A 19,720-nucleotide genomic window follows, 5' to 3' on the forward strand; every position below is an offset into this window, starting at 1 on the left:
ATAAACCATCGCAAGATTAAATCAAGGTATATTTCTATATTAGCTGGAGAGGAATGGTGTGCTAATTTGGGTAAGAAATGTTCCTTATAACCTTGGGCATTTGAGTACTTGGTCCCCAGCTGGTGGCACTGTTTTGGAGAAATTTAGAAGGTGTGGTAGTTTGAATGTAACTGTCCTCCATAATCTCATAGGGATTGGCACTATTAGGAGGTGTGGCTTTGATGGAGTGGATATAGCCTTGTTAGAGGAAGTGTGTCATTGTCGGGGCGGGCTTTGAGGTTTCCTTTGCTAAGGATACTGCCCAGGGTCTCAGTTGATTTTCTGTTGCCTGCAAGATGTAGAACTCTCAACCACTTCTCCAGCACCATGTCTGCCTGCATGTTGCCGTGCTCCCCGCTATGATGATAGTGGGCTGAACCTTTGAAACTGAAAGGGGGCCACCCCAATTAAATATTTTCTTTATCAGAGTTGCCCTGGTCATGGTGTCCCTTCACCGCAGTAGAACAGTGACTAAGACAGCCGGAATCATAGCTCTTAGTTTTGCTTATCCAGTTATAAAACCAATCTCGACAAAAGTGAGTGTGGAGTTGGGTACAGTATGGCACACATGTAAGGGACCCTAGCTCCTCCACTCGGGAAACTGAGGCAGGAGGATTGCTTTGAGTTTAATGCCAGACACACACATACTCTCTCTCTCTCTCTTTCTGTGTCTGTCTCTCTGTCTCTCTTTCTGTCTCTCTGTCTCTCTCTCTCTCTCTCTCTATATATATATATACACACACACACACACACACACACACACACACACACACACACAGCCCTATTTCCATGCCCCCAAAGAAAATAACTCATGAAATCTCCCAATTAAACAGATAAGAGCAACAGATGCCTCAAACAAACTGAGTTTTCTCTCAGTTCGTTGGCCCAAGAGTGCACCTTCCAACGTAGACGCAGACTCCCGCAGTGGTAACGTATTTCAAGGCCTTCCGAATTCTAGCCCTCTAGTGATGCTGTGCCACCGCACCGCTGAATGAAACCAGTGAGAATCCAATGGAGGGGACCACAGTTCACTTGGGACAGTCTACCATACTCTTCCTTCGGGCTTCTGTTGAATTTGACATAACTCTGCTTAAAGGAAGCAAGAAATCTTCCTTGGTGGAAAACAGGAAGTTGAGTCCCAAAAGGGACAGTAGTGTATCTAGACAGATTGAGACCCTGAAGTGGGTGGGACCCAAAGCTATCACAGAGAATCCAGGAGGAGAAATGTGGGTTTTGGGTTTGAGCGACAAGCGCTGCTGGGGTCTATCCAGCAGGGCAGCCCAGGACTCTGGCTCACATTTTCCAGGACAGCAATGAAAGCAGAGAACTCAGCCATACACAGAGTGCTGGCTGTACTGCTGGACACTGGAGAACTCCCGGGAGTGAAGGCGGAACTCAGCGAAGACCGGAAGAGTTGAAGCTTGGAGTGTTGCCCGGTTCCAAGAGTTAGCCGCCACCGCATAAGTTTTTCCCGTGCACATGCTGCAGACTTTCACGCGACCACTAATGGCTTCTCTTTGATGCTTCTTTGCTCCACTCTCCTATTCTCGCCCACCCTAGCCTCTGCTTTTCCCTTTGCAGTATGAAGCTGGGGGCGTTGAATTAAAACACTCAGTTCAGAACAGAGTCTCATCAACAGTCAGTGGAGGGCAGAGCTCTTTCTCCCCACCCCTCCTTTGAAAAAAAAGTGTGTGTGTGCGCGTGCATGCATGTATGTGTGTGTGTATTGTGTAGGGATGTGTGTGTATGTGTGTGTGTGTGCATGCGCGCAAGTGTGCATATGTGTGTATATGTGTGCAAAGACCGGAAAATGTCATCAGTTGTCCTCCTCTGTCATTCTTCCTATTCCTTTAGAGACAGAGTATCTCCCTAAACCTAAGGCTCGCACATTTTCTTGGCTAAGCTAGAAGCTGACAAGCCTGAATGATTCTCTTGCCCTCACAGCTTCATGGAGTGCCTATCTTGTTATATGGGTTCTGGGATCAGATCTCTAACACTCACGACTTCACAGCAAGTGCTCTCAGCTGCCGAGCCGTTACTCCTACCTGTCTTCACACAGAATCTCTGTAAGCTGCTTAGACTGGCTCAAACTCTCATACCAGAAAATTCAGATAATTTTTTAAAAAAGGCGTTTTCTTGCCATGCCGTGGTGGTGCAGCTGTTAATCCCTACACCTGGGAGGCAGAGGCAGGTAGATTTCTATGGGTTGGAGACCAGCCTGGTCTACAGAGTGAGCTCCAGGATAGTCAGGGCTACACAAAGAAATCCTGCTTCAAAAAACTCTTTTTTTATATTAAAAAAAAGTTTATTTCAGTTTTGGTATTTTGAGATAGTTTCATGTAGCCCAGGCTAGCCCTGCACTCATTTATTAGCAGAAGGTGACCTTGAGCCTTCATTTCTACTTCCCACAGGCTGGGATTCCAGATACTTTTTATTTTGAGACAGGTTTTTCTACATACCCCAGGCTGTCCTTGAATTCACTAAGCAGCCCAGATTGGTCTCAAAGTCAAAGTAATCCTCCTGTCTCAGCTTCCTAAATGCTGTGATGATAAGCATGTGCCTTAACCTTAGCCCAGCTTCCTTTTTAAAAAATGTGCTTTTTCTTTATGGAGTCAGTTTTTCTTTCCTTCCACTGTTCAGTGTGTTCTGGGGAATCAAACTCCGCTAGGTTTGTACAGCAAACATTTTCACCTGCTGAGTCATCCTGTCAGCCCTAAAACTTTTGCTTTCTTTGATCTATAAAAAGTGCACTCTCATTGACTGCTCTTCATCAACATTCTACTCTTGGGCTTGAAGACACAGCTGGGCACCATACAACGTCTGCCCAATGACAGACCTGCAATGTAGCGGAGGCTCCATAAGATTCTGTCACCGTGAACACCACGGCTCTCTTAATGTGTGTAAATATACTCCGTGGTGTGCACTTGGTGACTCTTTCTCAGAACGTATCTTCATCATTAAGTGACTGGTAGCTGTGATGGCATTCTGCATATATGGAATGATGTTACATGTATGTTTCATATACAGGAATCAGAATTAGGAAGTGGAAGGAGCAAGATGACCCCCAACCCACCCTCCTTTTGAGATACGCTTGGTTCACTGGCTCACTTGGCTCGAATGGTCTTCTCACCTCAGTCTCTCATGTCTGGGGGTCACACACATGTGCAGCCAAGCCCAGCCCATCTCTTCCTCTTAAGGCACTGAATATCTTGCTCAATAACTTCCGTTTCCATCTTGTGAAAATTTCGCCACCCACCTACTCTTGTTCATCTGCGAGAATAAGAAAAGTTATTTTTTAAAACATAATGATATTTGCACTAAAATAAAGGTTTTGTTGGCACAGAAGAGGGAGAGTCTTTTACAAATCATTTCTTAAATGTTTATATATTTATTACACTATATTAAACTTATATATAAAATTATTATATATAATATATATAAAATTATATAACTATAACTATATTAAAACTATATTAAAATTATAGTTTTCTGTCTGCATGTATCCCTGCAGGCAAGAAGAGGGCACTGGAATGCATTATAAGAGGTTGTGAGTCACCGTATGAGTGCTGGGAATCAAACTGAGGACCTCTGAAAGAGTAGCCAGTGCTCATAAGCTCTGAGCCATCTCTCCAGCCCCCTACAAGTAAAATTTATTTTTATTTTATGTGTATCAATGTTTTGCGTGCATGTATGTATGTGTATTGTGTTCAGGCTTTGTGCCCAAAGAGGCCTGAACAAGACATTGAACTCCCGTGACTGGAGATAGGGAGTGGGCATGTGGGTGCTTCAAATTAAACCCAGGTTTTCTATAAGAGCAATAAGTGCTCTTAACTGCTGAGCCATCTCTCTAGCCCTCTCTAGCCCTAGATGGAGCTTTGGTCCATTTGGGCTACTATCTACAAATATAATTAGGGGCGACTTGTTACCTTTTGGAGGCTAGAAAGCCCAAGTCCTGGGTAATGGTAAATCTGGAATCAGTAAGGGCTGTGTCCATGTTTGTAAATGGCGTTTTATTGCATTCTCATAGGGTTAATAGCACAGAGAATATGCTCCTCTTTTTTTTTAGAAGGACACAAATTTCATTATGAAAGCCACATCCTCTTGGCATTATTTGACTTTAACTGCTTCCCTAAATCCTTAGCTCCAAATACATTCACAAGGAGGATTAAGATTTCAGTATTTAAAATTTGGAGAAATTCAGTTCAGAAGAGTGGAAATGACTTTGGGCAACTGTCTAGCTGTCTCTGTCACTGGGAAGAATGAGCAAGGGACAGGTAGGAATGCCCTGGTATCTGGGGTGTCTGTGCAAGAGCAGAGGCAAGGAAGGTTGGAGGAAGGGGGCTTCATTCCATCTGCATCCATTCCTAAGGAGCAGAGACCATAAGAATGACCGCTGGGGACACAGTTTCCTTGCAGAAGCTCTTTCTCCCTGGAGGGAGTGTGGCAAGATGACCTTGGTTTAATTATAATCAAGAAAAGAACAGAGACAGGCAAGGATAGGACTGGCAACTTGTGATCACATTGGGAGACTGTGTGCATCTTTTGTCTCTTTCTACTTTCTTTACAAGGACATCTTGCCCTCACTTGAACACATGCCTATCCTCTTGTTTAAAGGAACATGTTTATAAGTTAAATTTAAATTTTAAGAGAATAAGTTTTAGGGACCACTCTGTAAATGGCAGAAGGAAACCCCTAAATATTTCAAAGTACGAAATAAGAAAAGAACAGCTTCTTGTTGAACAGGGGTGTGTGCAGAAATACGCACACGACACATTTAAATACCGCAATTGCTGATATTTTTGCTTATGGTGACCCTAGAATGCCCATTCCAGTACTACAAAATGCCTTTTCCATTTTAAGATACATTCTGTGTATGCAGCCTTGAATCCATGATCCTCTTGCCTCAACCTCCTAGTTCTGAGATTACAGGATTGCACCAGCACGCTCAGCATGCCCAGGTCTTTCTTTTCAGTATTTTGCAGATTAGCTATAATTATAGGTTCATCCTCCCCCTCCCACTTCCGCTTGTCCCTGCAGATGACTCCTGAACGCAGCCTGTGAACATTTCGCTGCAGCCCTGTCTCACCAGGGACGTATTTCCTCACTGCTTTCTAAACCCTAAGGTCCTGCTAACTCTAGACTGGGATGCTTAGTGAGTGGTGCTTTGTGCTGATATGAATCAACACGGATTTCAGCAGCTCTTGGCACAGGCTCGCTTCACCATGGTAAGGAGAAACTCACAAGTTGGCAGAGCCGTGGGCAGGAAGGATGCAGACCAAAGAGGAAGTAGGAGGAAGCTACATCACTTTTTCCCAAGTCCATTCCATTTTTTAAAGGTGTGTTTCCAAAGACACGTGGGTAGTAGTTAGTGACCGCTATCGTATGAATGTCTGTACCCCTCCTGCCCCTAATCCATATGTTGAAATCCTAACCCCCAGAGGATGGGAATAGTTGATGGGACTTTTTAGAGGTGATTTAGTTGTTGGTGCAAAGCTCTGGAGATCCCAGGGCACTAGCTGACCCTTTTCGCTGTGTGGGGTCACAAAAAGCCGTCAGCTTTCAGGGTTATGGACCAAGAGAAGACCTGAGTTCCTCATAGGCTGAGCTCCCCAGCATCCAGAGAAAGGAAGAGTAAATTTTTGTTGGTTCTGAGCTGCTCAGCTTTTGTCCTAGCCAAAGTGAATGGAGTAAGAGATGCTTACACATTTGTTTCCAAGCCATACGATCACATCTATGACGTCATCAGCAACTCGGCAGAACTTGGTCGAGACAAATGTTGAGAGAAACCTGAAGCATCTTCTGTTCACCCCACAGGGGAGGACTTGACTGAGTGAGGAGAAGAGCTAGCTGTTCAGTGGTCAGCCTTTCCAGAGAATTCTCAGACACCGCTTAGGATCCTGCTTGTCACAACCTGGCAAAGCCATTCTGGTTTCTCTCTTGGGAGACAGTTACCTCCTGCTATAATTAGCCGTAACTCAACAGCGTCTTCTCATCAGAAACCCAAGCCTCCAAGCTGCTGGCCGCCACACAGCATTTGGCTCCAGCAAGTCAGTCTTATCTCCTTGCTCCTGGCAGTGGGGCTTAATGTGTCTCCATCTCTTCCAGTCGACGTAGACAAATTATGGCTTCCTAATTGCACAGTTTTTTTGCATCACAAGCCAGGGAAACACTTTGGTGAGTTGGTTCATGCCCCCAGGCTCTGGTCCATTTCAACTTGCTTGTTCCTTCAAGAAGGCACCAACGTGTCCAACTCGGAAGACTGTTGCCAAACAGGCTGGGACAGTCCCACACCGGGGTGACTAATGTTTATTAGAGGAGGGTGGGGATGAGGGTGGGCAGGAGGGGGTGTGCGACGTTCCCTTTCTTGACTCTTTCCCACATCCAGACTCACATCCTGTTCGTGCATGGATTCAAAAGGCCCACGCAGACTTGGCAAGTCTGTAAAGAGTCTGAGTCAGGCAGCCCACTTCCCAATCTGCGGTACCTGCTGCTCTTAACCTCTCCACCCATTCTGCTTCTTGTTGGAAAATGTCTTGAGTTCTGTTGGTCACTCCCAGGAATAGAAAAGGACAATGACAACCCAGCGTATTTTCCCCCATGGCCCTATTTTCACAAGGAATGCGGCCCCAGATGGAAGGAAGATGGTGTCGTGATGCAGGAATATCAGGCAGCCGACGAGGAAGGTCAGTCTCCAAGATCAGACCGTGGAAACAACGGAAAACCTCACCTGTATTAAAACCAGCTCTGACTTCAGGCGTGGGTCAAAAATAGCTAATTTAGGGAGGGTGGTGTCAAAGATTATATCCTACGCTGATTTCTCAGCCCTGGAAGGATTTATCTGTGGCTGTATCATTGTATGCTCTCCAGTGATGACTAACCAAAGATATCTACTGGAATTTTCCACAGCTGCCTTCCCATCACCCGGTGGGATGTTCTCCGGTATGTCAACATATCACGGTATTCTAGCTCGCCAACACTGGCTAAGTTCTACTTGGGGATGGAGGACCAGATCTTCAGGGGAAGATAAAGGGCTCAGCTCTGGACATCCTGAACTCAAGGCTCACACACACCCATTTGGAACCGCCCAGTAGGCAGTCAACAGTATAGGCTAGTAGTTCTTCGGAGGGGTTGGTACCAGAAGCTACTGAAGTGAAAACTCATCTACACGTGGTTGGAAGGTGAAGGCCGGGGATGAACAGCATCACAGGACTGGTCAAGCGGGGACTGCTAAGCTTAAGAGGTAGGCTGTAGACCAAGCCGTGCATGAAGACTGTGACGTGCTCAGAGAGAGGGGAAGGGAATCTAGATAGGCGTGGGAACCGGGAGAGAAGAAAAAGATACAGTCCTGCTGTCCTGGAGCTCCCAAGTGACTGCACCAATCTCAGCAAGAGGAGAATTTATCACAAGTTCCAAGGAAGTTGTAATCTGAGCCAAACAGAACATCTGGGAGTTCCTTCCTGGTTTATCCCCTTCTGCACGATTCTTCTCTCAAGGCCTGAATTCCCTTCCCATTAAACAGGGCCACCGAGGAGTTAGTTCATTATATGTAATAATGTAATTACACATAATATGTAAGGATATCATTAGTAGGGCTCTTTTCTTAGGTGAATGTGGTTATGTCAACAGGACTCTTTGAAGCCACGGGGACACAGGGAACTCTTTTTCTTTCTCAATACCTTTCCATCAGCTCTAAAATGAATAGCTTTCAGCATTTGTAAGCTTCACTGGGGACTGAAAACTAAAACTGGGTCTTAAATTTCTCAGCCCGTGGCCGTCACCGCTGTGCAGCAAGTCTCGAATGACCACCACCTCAAAGCCACCCACACCAGGGCATTAGAAGGGCTTTCCACACAATGGGATAGACAATGTTAGCAAACACGAAGCCAATTCTCACATATTAAATGTGCAAAAGCTTACATTATCATCTGAATTTTGGTTTTGTTTTGAAGCCTGCAACTTTTAGAATTCGTCCATTTTTTGAATTTTTAGAATTCGATTTTTTTAGGGAAAAAAATCGCTACACATTCAAAATGTTTTCTTGGTACTGATAAAATATTTAATGCTATTATTATTTGCCTAGGCCTATTCAATAATTTAGTAGGCCAACCTAAGGGAGTTTTCGCGCTGTTCAAGTCATGGAGCCAAAACCATCTCATGACCTTCTGAGAAGGTCCCCAGACAGGGACACAGGTGAACGAGGCTCTTTCCCCTCAGCTCACCCTCAAGTTTGGTGTCATAATGTCAGGAGACATTTTAGCTGCTGTTACGCTGCACGGGTTGCTCACCCAGGCCTGCTTGCTTTGTTTCTGTTCCTGACTGTACTTAGCACTCGAGTGCACCTCATTATTTATAAACAACGTTGTTCTGTAATGCATCATCACCTCTATTCCTGACCATTGATCCATAAGAAGAAACGTCTCTTAGACCTCTTCCTTACAGAAGAATCTTTTCTTCTTTTGTTCTTTCGATTTGAAATAACAAACAAATGATTTCGATTAGAAATAATGATTGCAGGGCCACAGCAAACATTAAATAAATGGTGCTGATGTCACAAAAAGGAATCTGAGCTACCTAGAGATGGATGGGGTTTTGAGAACGTCTGAGATTTGCTGTTCAGTGCAATAGAAGAACTGTCTCTGAATATGCCGCAAGACTAAGAAGTGCTCTCTGGCACAACCGAAACAGAGCAAAACAAACACAACATAGCAGCAGTCAGGACGGCAAGACATGGTCCCACCAGTGTTAAGTGCTGTGACGCTTGCTGGACCGTAGTCGTTGGTCACCAAACATTTGTTCAATGAAAGTATGGTTGAAAGAATAGATACAAATTGGCATCCTTTCCACCTCATGAACTGTGGGCCAGAAATAGGAGGTCATTTTGGAGACCAAGATAAAGTACCTGGGACTGATGAAAAAGAGTTCGCTGAGAGAAGACAACTGGTTAGCTTTATTTTCCTTTCTTGTTAATTACTTGCTATGATTTGAATCTATAATGTCCCTGTATTTGTCAGGGTTCTTTAGAAAACAGACTTATAGAATGGATGCATACACATACACACATACATACACAATGCAAATGATTAGAGTGGCTTGCAGGCTGCCGTCTGGTTAGTCCAGCAATGGATGTTTCCTGATAGAAAGGCCAAGAATCTGGTAGTTTTTCTGTCCCCGAGGCTGAATGTGTCAGCTAGTCTGTGGTCTATATTGGAATTCCAAATAATTCTAATTTGGAATTCCACATAATTCTAATGCCAGCAAAGGAATGCTTCAGTAGCAGAATAGATGAACTTGCCAGTGAGAAAAAGGGCAAGCAGGCAAAAAAAAAAAAAAAAAAAAAAAAGCAAAAGCTTCCTGCTCCCACGTCCTTGTATGTGGGCTGTCACTAGAGGGTATGGCCCAGATTTTAGGTGCGTCTTCTGATTTCAAATGACTCAATCAATATAATCGTTTACAGGCATGCCCAGCCGATGGGGTTTGTTCATTCCAGATGTAGTCACATGGACAGCCATGATTAGCCATCACAGCCCCTCATGTCTTTGAATATTGGTCTCTAGTGTCATCTGGAAAGGTCGTATAATATTTAGGAGTTGTCATTTTACTGGAGGTGGGTCAGACTTAAGGTTTTATGGCCTGACTCTATTTCCTGTTTGCTCTCCGCTTCATGGTGGCAGATGAAATGTGACCAACTGTCTTATGTGCTCTTGCTGACATGTCCTCCCCACCCTGGTGGACCGGATCCTCTCGAACTGTGAGTCAAAACAAACTCTTACTCCTTTAAGATGCTTCTTGTTGCCGGGCGATGGTGGTGCACACCTTTAATCCCAGCACTCGGGAGGCAGAGGCAGGAGGATCTCTGTGAGTTCAAGATCAGCCTGGTCTACAAGAGCAAGTTCCAGGACAGGCTCTAAAGATACAAAAAAAAACATGTCTAAAAAAAAAAAATGCTTCTTGTCAAGGATTTGGTCACAGCAGTGAGAAAAGTAATCACATTACTAATGTATGTTCACTGTGGGTTTCCCCTTCACTCTTAATGTCTTCTCCCCTTCCTGCTTCCGTAGCATATACATATGGATCTGGTTTCAGCACATGACCTGCCAACTTCATGTCCTGTCTTTGCTATTGCTTTTGGATAATTAGGCACTGAATAAGTGGAGATAAAATGCTATGCTCTCATTCTACATTTTGAGAACACATTTTAGGTATTACTGTCACACACTATAACCACTGTCTCAGTAAATATTTCCCGTTGTCAGTGGTCAAGAGGACCTTGTCTCTCTAGTCAGTTACTGTAAGACCTGACTAGAATTATCTTACCATGTTAACATTTTACCCAACATCTGCATTTCTAGTTTATTTTGACTTAATGCTTTTTAGAGACAGGCTCTCACTATGTAGCCCTGGCTGACCTGGATCTTATTCTGTAGAGCAGGCTGGTCTTGAACTCTCAGAGATCCACCTGCCTCTGTCTCTCAAGTGCAGGAATTCAAAGTGTGTGCCACTCTATCTGGCTAGCTCAATACTTTTAATTTTCACATCTGTATGTTTTCTTTTGCTTTCTTGTTTAATATGTGTTTTGTTTGTCTTGGTTTTGTCTTATTTGGAGGAACAGGGTCTAATGTATCTCAGATTGATCTCAAACTCTTTATGTAGCCAAGTGTGACTCCTGATTCTCACGCCTCCACTTTCCAAGTTCTGGGATTACATGGCTGTGGTGGTTTGAAAGAAAATGGCCCCCATGGGAGTGGCACTATTAGGAGGTGTGGTCTTAATGTAGGAATGTGGGGGTGAGCTTTGAGGTCTCTTTTGCTCAAGCTTCCCTCAGTGGGACAGTCAGTCAACTTCCTGCTGCCTTCTGGTCAAGATGTAGCACTCTCAGCTCCAGCACCACATCTGCTTGAATGCCTCCATGCTCCCTGTCATGATGATAATGGACTGACCCTCTGAAACTGTAAACAAGCCACCCCAGTTAAATGTTTTCATGGTCATGCTGCCACTTCACAGCAATAAAAACCCTAACTAAGACAACGGGAATACACATGAATGCATACACAGACACGCAGACACTCAGACACACACACAGACACACACACACAGACAGACAGACAGACAGACAGACACACACACACACACACACACACACAGTCTCAAATTGTAGCTCAGGCTGGCCTGGAGCTCACTGTGTAGTTCCAGGCTGCCTTGGTGGTCCCTACCACAAGTCTGAGGTCAGCCTGTGCTACACTGCAAGACTCTGTCACCCGACCTGTTCCCTCCTCACAAAGGCATTGCCCAGCTCTGGGGCTTTGACAGTATTGTCTAGAGAGCAGGGGGCACTCTCTGTATGACCTCTTATCTACGTGGTCTCTGTAGTATAGTAGCCTGCCTTCCATGCCAGCTAGGAGACCTGCACTTGCTCTTAACCAAAAGATCGAGAAGCTACCTAAGAGGTTTTAGAAACTGAAAACTGGGAGCCATCTTTAGGCTTGGGCCTAGAGTGGGTGGAGTGTCTCTTCTGCCACAACCTGCTGGACAATGGGAGTCATGAAGGTAGCCCGGATTCCCTGTGGGAGGGAACAACTAAAGGTTTTTGGTTTTGTTTTGTTTTTAATTACTAAGAGGTATGGTTCATTGGGGGCTGTCTCCATAAACTAGCTACCCATGCATTTTTCAGGATGGATGGATTTGAAATTCGTGATCTAAGAACTAAACGTTGTGTTTGGTATAGCTAGTTGTTCCTAGTTTTAGAAGTTATGAACATATATTGCTATGCAAGCAATTGTCCATAAGAGGTCAGTCACAGACCTTGAGAAAAGATGGAGACCTGTCCTCTTTCCTCTTGAACTAACCTTGTCTGGCTCTGCTAAGCCTCGTGTGGCGCCAGACAAGGGCACTGTAGAGACGAAACAGCTGGGCCGCTTGTGAAGCTGCCTGGTTGGGGCAAAGTGAGCCCTGCTGGCTGGGGCAGAGCCATCCCTGTTTTTGTTCATTCTGGGGTACGGCAGATGCTGAAAGTTGAGACAAGGCTTCAAAAAGGGGGTGAAAAAGCAACCACCTCAAACGTGGGCCTGAACCCTTTGAAGAGAAGATATACCCAAAGGCTTGAAGTCAGGCATGAAGGAAAGTGTAGTGGTTTCTGAAAATTCCAGGCTGGTGTTAGCAAAGCTGAGAACCTTAGCTCTGTAATTTTCTAGGCATGTGTGGTAATCCCTCAGGCTAACCACCGGTTTCTGGAAAACCCTTGCCAGACATGCTAGAGTGGCGTTAGCTCATCCTCTGGGAAGATAAGTTGGGGACCAAGGCTGGTCAGGACGATGTAGTACCGGGGAGGGGAGCAGTAACTGGCGGGACTGTGCTCTGTATAACCTCCGAGGGATTGCTCATGGCGGGATACGTGGATCCCCTGGGGGGGGGCTTTGAGATGATGGCCACTCACAATGACCCTAACGGAGCAGTAGTAGCCACATACTTTGTCAATAACCAACAGCTCCCTAATTTGACTTAAGAATTGATCAATAAGAGGGAACCCCTTTCTGGTCCTGGAAACCAGGCTAACACTCATTGCTAGGGAAGTCATGGTTATGGGAGGAGAATCGACAACTAACTTACTAAGTGAGCATAACCACTAACAACAATCTATTAACGCTCATCCTTATACCCATAGATCAGTGTAGTCCTCACTGCCCATGAAGGACACTTCTCTTTGCAACAGACAGAGACCACCACAGAAATCCATAACCAATCAAAATGCAGAGCTGTGGAGCCCAGTCCCAATGTATATATCCACAAAAACAGTCCTCAAATGAAGACTCAGGGAACCTTTCCGAAGAGGGGGTGGAAAGACTGTAAGAGCCAGAAGATCAGGGAGTTTGCTGTGAGATTGTGTCTCCGAGTAATGTCAGAAGCCACACCCAGAAAGTCTCAGCGCATGACGGCCCAAATGTGAGCTGAACAAAGACACCAGCGAACATGCCAAAGTGGATGGGGAAATGCCCTCAAGGCCTCAACCCTCGTCAAAGAACTGCAGACACTTGAGGAAAGCTGGGATCAGCAGAGGCGGCCTTTCCCAGGCAAGAATACAGCAATGGGTTGTCCAGTGCCAAATGGTCGTCCCAGAAGACATGTATACAAGTAAAATTATATGGACTGAGCAGGTTATAATTAGGAATACATGTATATACATATACATGTGATAACAGCCAATGAAAGCAGAGGCCAGGAATTTGAAAGAGAGCTGAGGAAGGCATATGGGAGCATTTGGAGGGAGGAAGGAGAAGGAACGTTGTAATTGTATACAATTAAAAATAAGAGTAAAACACTAATGTGAATGAAGGTTTCTTCCCACCCGCCAGTTCCCAAATAAATACTCAGAGGTTTAATATTAATTATAATTGTTTGGCCAATGGCTCAGGCATATTACTGACTAGCTCTCACAATTAAATTAACCCATTCTTACAAGTCTGTATTGCCATGTGGCTGTGGCTTACAGGTAATGTTCTGGCAGCTTACTCCTTTGGCAGCTACATGACATCTCCCTGACTCTGCCTTCCTTCTCCCTGTGGCTCTGCTTGGATTTCCTGCCTGGCTCTATTCTGTCTGGCTATTGGCCAAATCAGTTTTTTTTTATTAACCAATGGTTATAAAACATTCACAGCATACAGAGAGGCATCTCCCTCACTAATAGATTTATATATATGATGGACACTGCTGAGGAGGGAGAGCTGGAATGGATTTTGAAAGCAAGTATTTTTTTAGAGGTTTCCAGAGATATGGCAACCTAACGGAAGATTAGTTATAATTGTTAACATGGGGGAAATTAGTATAGTTTCTGGATAGAAAGACTGTGCGTTTAGTTCAGAGTATCTAAACCATCCATGTTACACCAAACAATGACTGCTGTATATAAATAGAGGATGTCTTGAGCACACAACACCATGGATCTATGTCCTCTTGCTTTAGGTTTTTCCTTTGTTTGCTGCCTCTTAAGTTGTGACCAGCCGGTGAGGCGGCTTCTGAAGCCTAGCACTGAATACCCTCTTGCCTTTGCACAAAGCATTTGATTCTGCTGTTTTCCGGCATTGGCCCGCGTCTCATTATCATCACCCCAGTGCAGAAAATTTCCTCAGCCAGCAGGGACATTTTGGGTATTTCACAGGGACCCTTCTAGGAGAAGATGGCGCACCAACGTGCAGATGTGTGTGGACGGTATCCCCGTGCCATTGGCAAAGAAGCCAAATTGACTTCCTGTTTCCTGCATCATGGTCTCAGATGCAGAGGTCCATAGCCTCTCATTGGCATGGTCCCAAATCCCCGCTCTCTTCAGTGATTCGGAACATTGCTGTGACCGCCAGCTCTGGGTTTATTAGGGGACTACCACCGGCTTTCCCCTTCTTGGCAGCAGGTGATCGGACAGTCTTAGGAATGATGTCAGGTTACTCTTTCTTGAATAAATATTTAAAGTCTTAAGAGGTGGAGATGCTGCAAATAGAGATGAACTAGTTAAACTTGCTGCGTGCACTCGCAGGTGCGCGGGGCCGACATCCAGGAGGAGAAGGCCAGGCTGCTCTGGTCACACGGCGGGAAGACAAGTGCCAGCGCCTCTGCCCTGAGACAGGCACTCGCAAAGCAGTACTGGAGCCCGGTGAGAGATGGCATACCTTCCGAGGGCAAAGAGGAAGCTTCTGTGAATGGCTGTTTATAAAAGTGTGGGCGGGGTTGAAGGAAACCAGTGAGGTATCCTGAAGCACGTCCGAGTTAGGATGTCACGGGGTAGTTCTGAAGGGGAAAGAGGATGGTATCGGGGTTCAGAGGAAGCCTCTGAGAAGCCGGACAGAGATCAAAGTCAGCCTGCTGTTCAGCTGGAAGGAAGACAAAGGACTGAATACCTGACCTGTCCTTCTCCCCCCACTTCCTAACTACTGTCACCTCCGCTTTCCTAGTGCAACCTGAACATAGGACACCAGGGATGCTAGTTGACGGAGTTCATAGGGAGCAACCTACAGGGTGGACAGAGCAGGACATTCCCAGCAAGGGTCACTGCAACCCTGCTTTCTCATGGAGCAGAGTTGCCCAGGGAGGGGGACTGCCTTCCCGCTGGGCACAAGGCAACAAAGAAGAAAGTTAATATGGCAAGGTACTTCTTAATAAAGGCTGTCCAGGGGCTGGAGAGACGGCTTAGTGGTTACGAGAATTGACTGCTCTCTCAGAGGACCTGTCTGTCTGTAATTTCAGTTCCAGGGGATCCGATACCCATGGCAAAACATCAATGCACATATAAAATAAAAATAAATAAATTTAAAAAATGAAGGCCGTTCAGCCTCACACCTATGGCCAAAGTAGATTAATTTCCCATTTTTTCTTTGCACTTTGAGCTCTCTGGAGCTCATCCTGCTCCAGGACACGGTGGCCCTTTGATTAGAAAGCAGTTCTCTGTCTCTGGTGGTAGGAAGGTTACCAGTGACCATATTGTCCCCGCCAGACACACGTATGTTTATGTGGAAACTGTCTTGTGGAAGCTATGAGGTTAAGCCAGGTGACATTGATAAGCGATATTAAGAATATGCTATAAAAATCCACCCACAGTCACTGGATCCTGAGTAAGCCTTGACGTGTTTACACTTGGTGTAGATAGTGGATGAGGTCATTTGTAGCACGGCTCCTCTCTTTTCAATCCTCTCTCAACCAACAGACATTCTTCTCCATGTACTTTGTTTGTTTTTACATTGATGTATTACTTGTTTATTTAGTGTTTGTGCTCACGTGTGCTTGTGTGTGTACATGTGTGTGTGTCTGAGTGTGTGTGTGTGTAGGTCAGAGTACTCCCAGTAGCAGGTCCTGTCCTCCTACCGTATGGGTCCTGGGGGTTGAACTCAGGGTTGGCATCAGGTACCCTCACCCACCAAGCCATCTCAGAGCCCCCCGGCCCTCGACATTCTATATCCAGAGGAGGACTTTGTTTAAACCCTCCTCCCCCAAGTAGGAAGTAAAATTCAAGCAATAAAAAAAATATTATTTTACTTTCTTCCTGTTCGCTGGTATTTATTTAAAGTGCTTTTTAAACAAACTGGTCTGACAGAAACTGCAACAGCAGGAAGCTAGAGCCCAAAACAAATACCCCCCTACATTTAAAAAAAAGGGGGGAAGTTTGGTGCAGGAATTAAAGAGCTAAATAGGCTCCGAGTAAGGAAAAAATGCCTAGCATCTGCAGGCCAGCCCCCTCCTCCCTATGTAGTGCTCCCTATCACAATATGGCCAGCCCCCTCCTCCCTACGTAATGCTCCCCATCACAACACGGCCAGCCCCCTCCTCCCTACATAATGCTCCTCCTCCCTACGCAGTGCTCCCTATCGCAATACAGCAGCTAATCTCCCAGAGTCCTGCCTCTTTCAAAGCCAGAGCCACAGCTGCAAAGGCACAGCTGCTCCCAGTCCTCCACAGTGCCTGGCTCTAAGCCAGTGAGGGTGAGAGCCCTGCCAGACAGTGTGTAGGGTGACAGGGACCACCTCAGTGCTGAATGGGAGGTGCAAAAGGATCCCATCCAGGAGCAGATTAGCAAGGCCAACCAGGCAGGACAAAGGCAATGTCATCATTTGTACCAAAAACTCAGGTTCTGCTTAGAGACCAGCGGGGCTGACAACAGACAGTCGGGCTTGTTACTGGCGCCCCCAACCTGTCCTGCGCTGCCTGCATCCCACACCTGTGACTCCTGCAGGACAGCGGCACAGCAGCCCGCTGGCTCACACCTCAGTGTCCACCTACTGCACAGTCGCCAACCCTGGAATTGCTGGTGTTCTCGCCCAGGCCTGCGGCAAGCAGCTTTGGGCTTTCCCCCCATCGCTCCCCCAATTCAAGCCTATATTTAGAGAGCCCAGGTTAGTTTGAGATTCTGCAGGGCTGACTTTGAGACTGGTGTGGGGATGGAACATGCCTTTCTTATCCAGCCTGATCGATCAGACTGCCTGGGTTGGGCCATGTAGCCTTGGCAGACACTACTCTGGCTGTTCCCCAGGAAGCAGAGCACAGTGCACTCTGAGCCGCTGGGAGCTGAAGCTCCTCCGTTAGGCTGAACCACAGAGCCACGACCAGAGGATTCTGGGAATCTCTTCCTACCCCTTCCAAATGTCAGGACCTGTATACACCCTGTACTCTCCATCTTAAGTTTTTCTGGATGCTCAGAGGATTTTTCTCTAGCGTCTTAAAAAGAAACATTTCCATTACAGGCACACGTGTGTGTCCGTGTAGGGATGTATGTGAACGTGAGTGCAGGTACTCTTCGAGCTGGAGTGGGGGCTGGGCCAGAGACGGCAGCTCTGGAGCTCCAAATGTGGCAGATCCAGAACTCTCAACAACTGAGCCATCTCTCCAGGTCCTCTCTTGCATCTGGATAGTTAAGTCAGTTCAGGTACAACTGTCACCAGGGTCTGCTGTCAGGAGTATCACTGCCGCCCCCTGTTGCTGAAGCCCAGGGCAAAGCTGAGCGCACACCACCCCTCCCCTTTGCGTTTTACTGTCATTAGATTCTAAGAACAGTGTAGGAGGCCAAGAAATGGCCCCATAAAATTGCAGAATCCATGCACAATACCATATTAGGAAAGAATAAAAGCCTTGGCAGATGTGATAGACATAAGGCTTAGGACAGGAAGTGCTTAGTCTGTGCTGTCCAGGGGGATCTTGTCGGGATCTTTATGAGACAGACACCGGGAACATACAGAGGAGAGGGCTGTGTGAAGACAGGGTTGAAAGGACGTGGACGTAAGACCAGAAGCATCTGGGCAAGCATGAGAAGGTGAAGAGGCAAGAACGACTTTTGTACAAGATGCCTGGGAGCATTTTTGCTGACGTCTTGACTCTGGATCTCTGGCCTCCAGAACTTTGAGATCACACCCTGCTATGCTGAACCAGCGTGCAGTTACGCATGTGTCTGCATAGGGATATATGTGCAGCCTTGGGCAATGCACACAAGAGGTATTGCGTGATTCTCCCCCTGTGTTCCACATGGTTTCCCTATTTCAATTATTATTTTGAGATAGGGTCTTGACATACTGCCCAAGCTGGTCTCAAACTCTGAATCCTTCTGAGTGCTGAGTTCACAGGCTTGTGCCACTCTGTCTGGCCTGTCTCTTTGTTCTTTAATTGGGTGAGTGTTCTTGTTATAGTGTGAATCTAGCTTGTTCCCACCAAAATTCATGATTAAGCTTCATCCTTCAACGTGGTAATATTGGGAGCTGGCGTCAGTGGGAGACGTTTGGTCATGGGTGGGGCCCACATGAAAGAACTGGTGCTTTTCTCCAGGTTGTAAGTTGTGGCTCTCACTGGCTGAGTTACTATGAATACTGTTGTTATAAAGCAAGTCCACCCCTAAGGCTTGGCTCTTTGGCACGCCCTTGCTTGCATCTCCACTTTCAACCATGAAGTTCGCACAAAGGCGCTCACCAGATGGAGCTGCCCAAACATTGACCTATCCACTTTCAAAGCCATGAGCCAAATAAGCTTCTATTCTTTAAAAAAAAAAAAAAGTTACCCAACCCTAGGTGTTCTGTTGTAGCAATTGAAAACAGACAAAGACAACTTATAACTCATTAGCTGAACTACTGTTGTTAGATTATTATTCCTTTTTGGCTCTAATTATATATGTAGATCCCAATCGGGCTGTGATACAGCCACAGAACCAGGTGAGATCGTGTCTCCCTTAAGTGTAAACCACTTCTGTATTGTTCTTATTCAACTTGGAGAACCCTTTCCCAAGAATCCCCTGGTTCTTTCTGGAACAGACTGCTAAGAGCCTGGACTTACACCAGGCGATGAACATTGCAGGTCCAAGTGCACACCGGGCAAAGCTTCCCTATGCGTCTCAAAATCAAAACCAAGTGAAATTGAGCTCAACTTTAGCCTCTGAAATGAAGCTCGGTGAAGCATGCACAATGACTGCCTGGAGTAAGAAAAGCTATAATAATGTTTAAGTGCAAAAATTCTGGCAAGTAAGGAGTGGTCACTGTCATTAAATACCAAGGATTTGCAAGGCAGAGGCAGGAGGATCTCTGGGTTCAAAGCCAGTTTGGGCTACAAAGTAAGTTTCAGGCCAGTCAGAGCTATATAGCAAGACCCTATTTTAAAAAAAAGAAAAAAGGAAAAAAAAGCAAAGAAAAAACTAACAAAACAAAATTAAGACAAAAGTATTAGTAAGTATAAAAAATTACTAACTTTTAAACAATAGTATTTTCTACTCATTAACTATCCAGCTGCCTCAGTCATTATTCTTAGGAATCTGTACAGTTAGTAATTCTAAGAAAATATATGGAATTAATTCAGAGGTAAGGTATACAGAAAACGACATTAAATTGCTGCTTGTATTCAGAGAAATACCTCAGAAAGTGACTCTTGCCCTAGTGCGTGGGTGTACTGCTGGACGTGTGCAGATCTTGCCCTAGTGCGTGGGTGTACTGCTGGACGTGTGCAGGAATTTGGACATAGGAACACTTGCTTCTTCAGCTGGGTCTCATCATCTGAGGCAATGCCCCGTGCCTTTCATCAGCCAAGCTGACATGTCAAGAGCTTATGAGGTCTGATCCTGGTGCAAAGAACTTGGCATTATACCCACAGCCACGCTTGCTGTTTGGGAATCCAGCAACAGAGCAGTGGCTGCCACGGAGGGACCGTAATCAGATTCATTCTGTGACTTTCCTGTTAA

The 19,720-nt window shown here is 45.7% G+C and overlaps 1 long non-coding RNA gene across 1 annotated transcript; it reads left to right on the forward strand.

Moving 5' to 3' along the window:
- The first annotated feature begins 6,549 nt into the window (after positions 1-6,549).
- On the forward strand, positions 6,550-13,355 carry LOC146893814 (uncharacterized). Its single transcript, XR_015002678.2, has 3 exons — positions 6,550-7,279; positions 9,711-9,787; positions 12,698-13,355. It is a non-coding gene; the product is annotated as an uncharacterized LOC146893814 (long non-coding RNA).
- Positions 13,356-19,720: the final 6,365 nt, after the last annotated feature.

Source organism: Myodes glareolus, chromosome 8 (genome assembly GCF_982192425.1).
Source record: "Myodes glareolus chromosome 8, mMyoGla1.1, whole genome shotgun sequence".
In the NCBI taxonomy this organism is placed as follows: Eukaryota; Metazoa; Chordata; class Mammalia; order Rodentia; family Cricetidae; genus Myodes; species Myodes glareolus.